General features: G+C 40.1%; 1 long non-coding RNA gene across 1 annotated transcript; it reads right to left on the bottom strand.

Moving 5' to 3' along the window:
• Positions 1–353: 353 nt before the first annotated feature.
• Positions 354–9,753, bottom strand: LOC120438095. The gene is made up of 4 exons (XR_005611664.1): positions 9,707–9,753; positions 5,725–5,898; positions 5,279–5,452; positions 354–400 (listed from the first exon to the last, which is right to left on the bottom strand). It is a non-coding gene; the product is annotated as an uncharacterized LOC120438095 (long non-coding RNA).
• Positions 9,754–11,125: the final 1,372 nt, after the last annotated feature.

An 11,125-nucleotide genomic window follows, 5' to 3' on the forward strand; every position in this document is an offset into this window, starting at 1 on the left:
ATACAAATGTCTCCTCTCCACTCGACCTCCCAGTAACAGCGACCAGTCAGACCATTTCTACACAGCAGCTGTTCATAAACATCAAATCTGTCTGGATGATCAGGATATGACTGAACCTCCTCCACACGTGTCACCTTCCTGTTGTTGTCAGACAGTTGGAGGTTTGTGTGTACTGTGTTTGTGTCGATTGTGAGTTGACAGGAATCTGATGGAGAGAACAGACACAATCCAGCTGCAGTTATTGATCCATCATCTGTTCATTGATTGACACTTTGATGATGACTCCTGACATGATGAAGATGGTTGAATGTGTGCTGCTTTGTTTTCATGAATCCCATTAAAAACACACTTACACTTCCTCAGACCTGGTCTCAACCATCGGACTCCAGCAGGGTCCACCCTGAAAGGAGGAGGGGTCAGAGCAGCACAGTCAGCATGCACACATGGACATTACATGGCTCTCATACACATACTGTTAAAGACTTTAACTGATCAAACACACACATGTGCAATAACACTAAGTGCAATAATCTTCCTGGCATCGTTGTATTTTTTACTCAGTTGTATATAGCATTTGTATTCTATTTTTATCTTATTGTATATAGTATTTTATTTTATTCTATTCTGTACAGTTGTATACTGTATTTATTCTTATTTTATTTTCTTCTAATTTTTGCTTCATAACTTTTGCACTGTCCACTTCCTGCTGTGACAAAACAAATTTCCCACATGTGGGACTAATAAAGGTCATCTTATCTTATCTTATCTTATCTTATCTTATCTTAGACACTCAGAAAGGAACAGTCCAACATAACCTTCGTTATTTTTATATATCTTTATATTCCTCTTTTGTTTATCTTGAAAGCTTAAACAGACTGTGTATTAAACCCAATTCTTTTATCCCCAGTATTGAATAGAGAAAACCCGACTCAGTGTGGTCGAAGCTAAAAAAAAAAAAAAATCATCTTTATTCGAGATTTCCGGAAAAATAGAGCTGCGGACGCTAGCAAGCATCAACAGGTCTAAAGCGTTACAAGCCAAATGCGTATATATAGTTCTCTCATACGTCGCACACAGTCACACACAGGGCGTTTATCAATATGCGTACTTGTGCGTACTTGCGTTCTTGTGTACTCGTGATACGTCATCAGTCGGAGACCAAGTACTGTTCCAATTCGAAGTACGCATCAAGCCGAGAACGCGAAAAAGTCCCGGATGTGTTCTCGATCCGCCCGCTTTATCGAGCATGCATCGGTGTGGACTTGGGACAGCTATATATCCCAGAATGCATTTCGTCCAAAACTCAACAGCGGACCCGGCACATCGTTTTCAACCCCCACCCCCCCCACCCCCCGCTCGCGGACTTCTCACTACTCAGGTTAAAGAAACCCCAGCAGCTGTCTATAGTATTGAGTGTCCACTAGAATAGAAATAAAAGCGTTCTAACATCTCACCTGCTTGTTTTTATTAAGGTATGTACACGTATGTACATGTACACTATTTTTATTAATAGAGGTTTCACTACTGAGGTTACAAATGATATATAAGTCACTTAGATCACTTCTAAATGTTAATGTTTGGTTTATTTCAGTGTTTTATTTGTTCCTGAGTAAACCGGTTTGGCTGTGATTAAAGTTAAGCTTCATAACATGTTACTCACAGTTAAATTAAGAGGGACGGCAGTAAAACTCCGGACCTGTGACATCATCACGCACGCAGGTGTTCCAATTGTACATATCGCGAGTCCGTGCTCGCGTTCTCGGCGAGTCCGTACTCCCGTGCGTTCTCGGCAAGTACGTACTCACCGAGAATGCGAGTACGTACTCGCGTACTTGGGCATTGATAAACGGCCACAGTTTCAATCAAAACCTGCAAATACTGTGCAGCTGGGTGTCAAGGACTAATCCAGGAAGCAGATTGACCTAACAACTTTGACTTTTTTCACAAAGTTTGCTGCCTCGGTGTATGGTTAACAGGAATTACAATGATTTCAAGTATCGCCCTCATTTTAATGACTCCAGTCTGTTGTTCTAACTCAGTGACATAATGATGAGCCTTGTGCTCATCAACATTCTTGCCTGTGTTAATGAGAAGATTATTGAAATGATATCAGCTGGTCGTTTTATGGCAGCGATGAAGTGTGGTGGAAATGGGGTTTTTGGGATTAAGTTCATTTTCATTGAAGAGAAGGACTTTGTCATTATGTCATCTGATCACACTTCATAACATTCTGGAGTATACACAAATCAGCATCATAAAAACTAAAGCAGCAAACTTTGTGAAATCCAATATTTGTGACAGTCTCAAAACCTTTGGCCAAGACTGTACAGCAAAGGTCTTTCTCAAGCCATTGTTTTGGCACCACTTAAATCTGGAGTTTTGGAAAATTTTTCTGATAAACTTTACATTCACATACAGTGGGATGCAAAAGTTTGGGCAACCTTGTTAATAGCCATTATTTTCTTGTATAAATCTTTAGTTGTTACAATAGAAAAATTCAGTTAAATATATCATATAGGAGACACACAGTGATATTTGAGAAGTGAAATGAAGTTTATTGGATTTATAGAAAGTGTGCAATAATTGTTTAAACAAAACCAGGCAGATGCATCAACTTGTGCACTGTTGTCATTTTATTGATTCCAAAACCTTTAGAACTAATTATTTGGAACTCAAATTGGCTTGGTAAGCTCAGTGACCCCTGACCTACACACACAGGTGAATCCAATAATGGGAAAGAGTATTTAAGGGGGTCAATTGTAAGTTTCCCTCCTCTTTTCATTTTCTCTGAAGAGTAGCAACATGGGGGTCTCAAAACAACTCTGAAATGACCTGAAGACAAAGATTGTTCACCACCATGGTTTATGGGAAGGATACAGAAAGCTGTCTCAGAGATTTAAGCTGTCTGCTTCCACAGTTAGGAACATATTGAGAAAATGGAAGACCGCAGGCTCAGTTCAAGTTAAGGCTCGAAATGGCAGACCAAGAAAAATCTGGGCTAGACAGAAGCGACGAATGGGGAGAACAGTCAGAGTCGACCCACAGACCAGCACCAAAGACCTACAACATCATCTTGCAGCAGATGGAGTCACTGTGCATCGTTCAACCATTTGGCACACTTTACACAAGGAGATGCTGTATGCGAGAGTGATGCAGAGGAAGCCTTTTCTCTGCCCACAGCACAAATGGAGCCTCTTGAGGTTTGCTAAAGCACATTTGGACAAACCAGCTTCATTCTGGAATAAGGTGCTGTGGACTGATGAAACGAAAATTGAGTTATTTGGGCATAAGAGGTTCAAAACTCCTTTTCAACACAGTGTCGCAACTTACAGAGAGTAAGTCAACTCTCTGCTGTTCTAATTTGATAGCTCGTGACTTTCTTACGTTTTTCAGAGACAGGGCTGAAACACTTAGAAACACTTAGAAATCATATTACTCCCTCCTCAAGCTGTTCATTAGACTACTCAGCTGCTTAGCCTGTTGGTGCTGATAAACTGTTCCGTGACTTCAAGGTTATTTCTCTGTCTGGATTTACTAAGGTTGGACTGGATGTTGACATGGTCGCAAACTATAGACCCATCTCACATCTGTCTTTTTTATCAAAAATCTTTGAAAAAGTGGTTTTTAAGCAGCTCACTGAGCATTTCTCAACAAGCAATCTATTTGAACCATTTCAGCCTGCTTTTAGACCAAATCAATCCACAGAAATGGCTTAAGTCAAAGTGGTAAATGATCTGCTGTTAAATGCAGACTGATCGCACTTCAGTTTTATCACTGCTGGATCTAAGTGCTGCGTTTGACACTATGGATCACTGCATTGGCACCTACATACCTCTCCGACCTTTTACACCTTTTTGTTCCATCTCGTGCTCTACGATCTCAGGACTCTGGCCTTCTAAAAGTTCCTAGAGCCAGAAAAAAGACAATTGGAGAGCGTGCTTTTTCTTTTCGTGCCCCGTTTCTTTGGAACAACCTCCCTCAAGATATTCGGCAGGCATGCTCTGTGGAGGTTTTTAAAACTAAGTTGAAGACACATTTGTTCACCCTATCTTACTTGTCTTAATTCTATGGCTTTTAGTTTTTAAATTTTTATTGTTTTTAACTTGTATCGTGTCTTTTACCTGTATTCCTAAGTATCGCTTTTATTTTATTTATCTCTTTAGTTGTACAGCACTTTGTTTGAAAGTGCTTTATTATTATCATTATTATTATTATTATTATTATTATTACTACAACAAGGGGCGTTATGCACAGAGGAAAAAGAGCACAGGATTCCAAGAAAAACACCTGCTGCCTACAGTAACATATGGTGGTGGTTCCATCATGCTGTGGGGCTGTGTGCCCAGTGCAGGGACTGGGAATCTTGTCAAAGTTGAGGGACACATGGATTCCACTCAGTATCAGCAGATTCTGGACACCAATGTCCAGGAATCAGTGAGAAAGCTGAAGCTGCCCTGGGGCTGAATCTTTCAACAAGACAACGACCCGAAACACTGCTCGAAATCCACTAAGGCATTCATGCGGAGGAACAAGTACAACGTTCTGGAATGGCCATCTCAGTCCCCAGACCTGAATATTATTGAAAATCTGTGGTGTGAGTTAAAGAGAGCTGTCCATGCTCGGAAGCCATCAAGCCTGAGTGAACTAGAGAGGTTTTTTAAAGAGGAACGGTCCAAAATACCTTCAACCACAATCCAGACTCTCATTGGAACGTACAGGAAGTGTTTAGAGGCTGTAATTTCTGCAAAAGGAGGATCTACTAAATATTGATTTCATTTCTTTTTTTGCGGTGCCCAAATTTGTGCATCTGCCTGGTTTTGTTTAAACAATTATTGCACACTTTCTGTAAATCCAATAAACTTCATTTCACTTCTCAAATATCACTGTGTGTCTCCTATATGATATGTTTAACTGAAATTTTTTATTGTAACAACCAATGATTTATACAGGAAAATAATGACTATTGACAAGGTTGCCCAAACTTTTGCATCCCACTGTATGTTAAAGTCAAATGAGAAATTATTTGCATTTAATAGTAACATTATCTCTCAGAGAGAATGTTAGAGAGCCTCATTCAGGTCTAAAACAGTATACTGAACTAAAGTAGACTGATCCTGAAAATGTACATTCTGTTGTATTGACATTATTAAGTGTCAAAATGGTAAAACACAGGACTTTAGGCTTCATGTCTGAAATTACAGTCATAGATGAGTAAGCCATTTATCTATTGATATAATGTGTTTTAAAAAGTTTTCAGTGGAAAAGACGAAATCCTGACCTGAGAATTTCCAGCGTACAGTATGGACTCTCCACAGCAGCAGATAGAAGCTGCAGTCCTGGCTCCTTTATGTTGTTGTTACTCAGGTCCAACTCTCTCAGACTACAGGACTTGGAGCTGAGAACTGCGGACAGTGTTTCACAGCTTCTCTCTGACAGGTTACAGACATTCAGCCTGAAAAATGTTGAACGAGAAGACAAATAACACTTGCGTTAAAGTCTATTGATGGTGCGGCTAGAAGCTATTCGATTTTTCAGTATTTAATACTTTTTCAGGACTTGCTGGAATCCTCATTGCCTTATCTTAAAGAAGACAGAAATGTGACAGTTTACTCTGACTTGGACTGAAATACTAAAAGTACAAACACATATGAATGAAGTTTACTTATTAGAGCTTTTTGCTAATTGATGAAATAAATAAAAAAAACTAATATCACTTGATCTGACCGCAGAATTTCCAGTTTGCAGTATGGACTGTTCACCCCAGTAGACAGAAGCTTCACTCCTGAATCCTGCAAGTTGTTATTATTCAGGTCCAGCAACCTCAGACAGGAAGCTTGGGAGCTGAGAATTGAGGAGAGAGCTTCACAGCTTTTCTCTGAGAGGTTACAGTGACTCAGTCTGGAAAAAAACAAAGGAGGGGGGGGGGGATCAAAATACACTGGCTTGTGAAAGTATTCGGCTCCCTTGAACTTTTCCACATTTTGACACATTACAGCCACAAACAGGAATCAATTTTTTGGGAATTCCACGTAAAGACCAATACAAGGTGGTGTACACGTGAGAAGTGGAATGAAAATCATACATGATTCCAAACGTTTTTTACAAATAAATAACAAAAGTGGTGTGTGCGTAATTATTCAGACCCCTGAGTCAATACTTTGTAGAACCACCTTTTGCTGCAATTACAGCTGCCAGTCTTTTAGGGTGTCTCTCTATCACCTTTGCACATCTAGAGACTGAAATCCTTGCCCATTCTTCTTTGCAAAACAGCTCCAGCTCAGTCAGATTAGATGGACAGCGTTTGTGAACAGCAGTTTTCAGATCTTGCCACAGATTCTTGATTGGATTTAGATCTGGACTTTGACTGGGCCATTCTAACACATGGATATGTTTTGTTTTAAACCATTCCATTGTTGCCCTGGCTTTATGTTTAGGGTCGTTGTCCTGCTGGAAGGTGAACCTCCGCCCCAGTCTCAAGTCTTTTGCAGACTCCAAGAGGTTTTCTTCCAAGATCGCCCTGTATTTGGCTCCATCCATCTTCCCATCAACCCTGACCAGCTTCCCTGTCCCTGCTGAAGAGAAGCACCCCCAGAGCATGATGCTGCCACCACCATATTTGACAGTGGGGATGGTGTGTTCAGAGTCATGTGCAGTGTTAGTTTTCCACCACACATAGCGTTTTGCATTTTGGCCAAAAAGTTCCATTTTGGTCTCATCTGACCAGAGCACCTTCTTCCACATGTTTGCTGTGTCCCCCACATGGCTTGTGGCAAACTACAAATGGGACTTCTTATGGTTTTCTGTTAACAATAGCTTTCTTCTGCCACTCTTCCATAAAGGCCAACTTTGTGCAGTGCACGACTAATAGTTGTCCTATGGACAGATTCCCCCACCTGAGCTGTAGATCTCTGCAGCTCGTCCAGAGTCACCATGGGCCTCTTGGCTGCATTTCTGATCAGCGCTCTCCTTGTTCGGCCTGTGAGTTTAGGTGGACGGCCTTGTCTTGGTAGGTTTACAGTTGTGCCATACTCCTTCCATTTTGGAATGATCGGGAATGATGGGGAAATCTTTTTGTGGCCTGCTTTAAATTTCTCAATAACTTTATCCCTGACCTGTCTGGTGTGTTCTTTGGACTTCATGGTGTTGTTGCTCCCAATATTCTCTTATACAACCTCTGAGGCCGTCACAGAGCAGCTGTATTTGTACTGACATTAGATTACACACAAGTGCACTTTATTTAGTCATTAGCACTCATCAGGCAATGTCTATGGGCAACTGACTGCACTCAGACCAAAGGGGGCTGAATAATTACGCACACCCCACTTTTCAGTTATTTATCTGTAAAAAAAAAAAAAAAAAAAAAAAAAAAAAAAAAAAAATGTTTGGAATCATGTATGATTTTCGTTCCACTTCTCACGTGTACACCAATTTATATTGGTCTTTCACGGGGAATTCCAATAAAATTGATTCATGTTTGTGGCTGTAATGTGACAAAATGTTCAAGGGGGCCAAATACTTTCACAAGCCACTGTAAAATCAACAAAAAAACTTACGCTTCAATACATACCATGCATTAACTCTGTACAAATAATTAAAAAAAACATATACACATAAAAAATATATGTCAAAGGAAAATCGTGTATATGTGATCAGCTACATGAAATGTATTCTTTTATTGATCACTAAGCAAACCATATGTCTACGTGACTTTTCACCTAATAACTTTTGACATGAACTCTTCTGTGATAAACAACTTACAGCTTCCTCTTTCTGTAAGAACATACAGATTTAGAAAAGGGGAACCTCTGCTCAGAGTTCTTAGAATAACTCTGTTATCTTTGTACACACACACACACACACACACACAGACTTGTATAAATAAAGCACGCAGACAGTGATGAGACGCAGGTCGTGCGTCCATGACTGCCCTCGCGAGTGAAAGACAACTGCAGTGTTTGTGTTTTCTAACTCAGGGCTCTTAGCTTAAGAACTGCGGGGTGATTTAAAGAAATCCCCTGTCAATATATCTAAGTAGGAATCAGTGAGGAGCTGGTAGATATTTTTTTTTGGCTCAGTACACAACAGCACACTCATACTATAGTCTTTGCGACTTTGAGCCTAATTGCAGCATTTATGATTCAAAACAACAGTTAACATAGATTGATGGGGGCTAGACAAGCATCAATGCAAATAATTTTAAGATGACATATTCTTCTAATTTTGGGGTCTAGATTTTTGTTCTCTAGCTTCATACTTTAAAATTATATATATTTTTTAAAATCTCATACTGGACCTTGTTGCACACCCTCGGTTTTTTAAAACTGGCTAAAACAGTGGTACTGAAATTGCTGTCAGAAAATGCAGATATGCAGTAAGCAGTGTTTTATACTGCTCTGTTGCAATTACTGAAAAATGCTACTGAAATATTTTAATTTGTGAAAATTTTAAACTTGAACCTGTTCTCCTGGACTTTGTGATGGGGACGGGGTGAGGAATAGAAAGGGAAAGACAAAGAAGCAAACTTACATTGGTGCTAGCCCAACAAGCTAAATATGAAATTAACAATGTAAATAGTCGAACTGTAGACAAAATTGGAAAAATAGGTATCATATGGCAAAGTAGTTAAAATGTGGTCACACTGACAAGAGATATTGTAACTTTCTAATGTTATACTTTTATGATCAAGGGAAACCTTTAAAACACAATTTTTCATCTTTTTTAATATATTTTTTAAATAAATAAAAATATGTTTTGAAATATTGACAGTTTTGGTTGATTTGCTTTTGGAAACTAAAGAAGTCGGAAAAATCCCAATAAAGATGAATATAGACAAAGGTTTAGATATTTACTCATATAGAAGTAGGAACAGAGTGGTCCCTTAATATTTTGTTTCTGTTTGTTTTTATTTTAAATTTATTTAAATATATATTTAAATGACATGATATATCACAGAAACATATCTTTTAATTTGATTTATGTTAGATTATTTTAAATCTTCTATTTTGAGAAATGGATAGTCTAACCATGTAGGTTGTGGAACAATAACTGGCGAAAACGAGAGGTTTTAGAAAGATTAAAGCTCCTTAGACAAAGATTAAAGAGAAATCCCATGTTAGTCGAGTTTTTTTGTGCACAGTTCAGTGTGGATGTGGTTTTTAGATCAAAACTTGTTGAGTTTAAATGTTTAAAGGTTGTGTCAAAAATTACTCCAAATTAAAATTTCAGAGGTCAAAACCTTTCTTTTGTCCTTTGTTTGAATTTTTTACTATAGATCTGCATTGATGTATACATCTCCAAAAGTTGATTCTGTTCATCTGGACGTAGCGTTTTCAGTGGGAGAAACGTTTCATCACCCATCCAAGTGACTTCTTCAGTCTCAGCTGACTGCAGCTTTCCCCAAACTTATAAACAGTACATTTGCATGATGCCTGAAACCAGCCCACTGAAGGAACAATGGGCTGGGAAGTCACCTTCATTATAATTATGCAAATTCTCATGACCATTGATACTGAGCAATGGCCATGAGTACCATTCACAGAGACCTCCCAGCCAGAACTGCCAACTCTTGAACCACGATCGTCTCCATTTAATAAAAAACCTTGGGATATGTTGGGATACAGATGTGTGATAGCAGAGGGTTAGGGGGGGTTAGAGTGACTGTCTATAACAAAGTTTTAAAGCGAAGTTTGATTACATATTGACTTACAGAGCTTTGTTGGAGGCTTTGACCACTGGCAGCAGCCTCAGAAGAGCCTCCTCTGAAGCAGAGTATTTCTGCAGGTCAAACACATCCAGATCTTTTTCTGATGACAGTAAGATGAAGACCAGAGCTGACCACTGAGCAGGAGAAAGTTTATCTGTGGAGAGACGTCCTGATCTCAGGGACTGTTGGATCTCCTCCACTAGAGAACGATCATTCAGTTCATTCAGACAGTGGAACAGATTGATGCTTTTCTCTGCAGACAGATTCTCACCGAGCTTCTTCTTTATGTACTGAACTGTTTTCTTATTGATCTGTGAGCTACGATCTGTCTGTCTCAGGTTACCTCGTAGGAGAGTCTGATTGGTCTGCAGTGAAAGACCCAGGAGGAAGCGGAGGAACAAGTCCAGGTGTCCATTTGGACTCTGTAAGGCCTTGTTCACAGCACTCTGGTAGAAGTGTTTCTCTATTGATTCTCTTGTTTCAGACTTCTGGGAGGTTGTTTGTTGTTCTTCCAGCAGATTGATTCCAAACTTGATGAAGATCATGTGGACATGAAGAGCAGCCAGAAACTCCTGAACACTCAGATGGATGAAGCAGAACACCTTGTCCTGGTACAGTCCTCTCTCCTCTTTAAAGATCTGTGTGAACACTCCTGAGTACACTGAGGCTGCTCTGATATCGATGCCACACTCTCTCAGGTCTGATTCATAGAAGATCAGGTTTCCTTTCTGCAGCTGATCAAACGCCAGTTTTCCCAGAGACTTAATCATCTTCCTGCTCTCTGGACTCCAGTGTGGATCTGTCTCAGCTCCTCCATCATACTTGACGTTCTTTACTTTGGCCTGAACCACCAGGAAGTGGATGTACATCTCAGTCAGGGTCTTGGGCAGCTGTCCTCCCTCTCTGGTTTCCAGCACATCCTCCAGAACTGTAGCAGTGATCCAGCAGAAGACTGGGATGTGGCACATGATGTGGAGGCTTCGGGATGTCTTGATGTGGGAGATGATCTTGCTGGCTTGCTTCTTATCTCTGAATCTCTTCCTAAAGTACTCCTCCTTCTGTGGGTCAGTGAACCCTCTGACCTCTGTCACCATGTCAACACAGTCAGGAGGGATCTGATTGGCTGCTGCAGGTCGTGTGGTTATCCAGAGGCGAGCAGAGGGAAGCAGTTTCCCCTGATGAGGTTTATCAGCAGCACATCCACTGAGGTGGACTTTCTAGGTCAGTTAGGATTGTAGTTTTGTGGAAGTCCAGAGGAAGTCGACACTCATCCAGACCATCAAAGATGAACACAACCTGGAAGTCTTCAAAGCTGCAGATTCCTGCTTCTTTGGTTTCAGTAAAGAAGTGATGAACAAGTTCCACCAAGCTGAACGTTTCCTCTTTCAGCACATTCAGCTCTCTGAAAGTGAATGGAAATAT

This window comes from Oreochromis aureus, linkage group 3 (assembly GCF_013358895.1).
Source record: "Oreochromis aureus strain Israel breed Guangdong linkage group 3, ZZ_aureus, whole genome shotgun sequence".
NCBI classification, from domain to species: domain Eukaryota; kingdom Metazoa; phylum Chordata; class Actinopteri; order Cichliformes; family Cichlidae; genus Oreochromis; species Oreochromis aureus.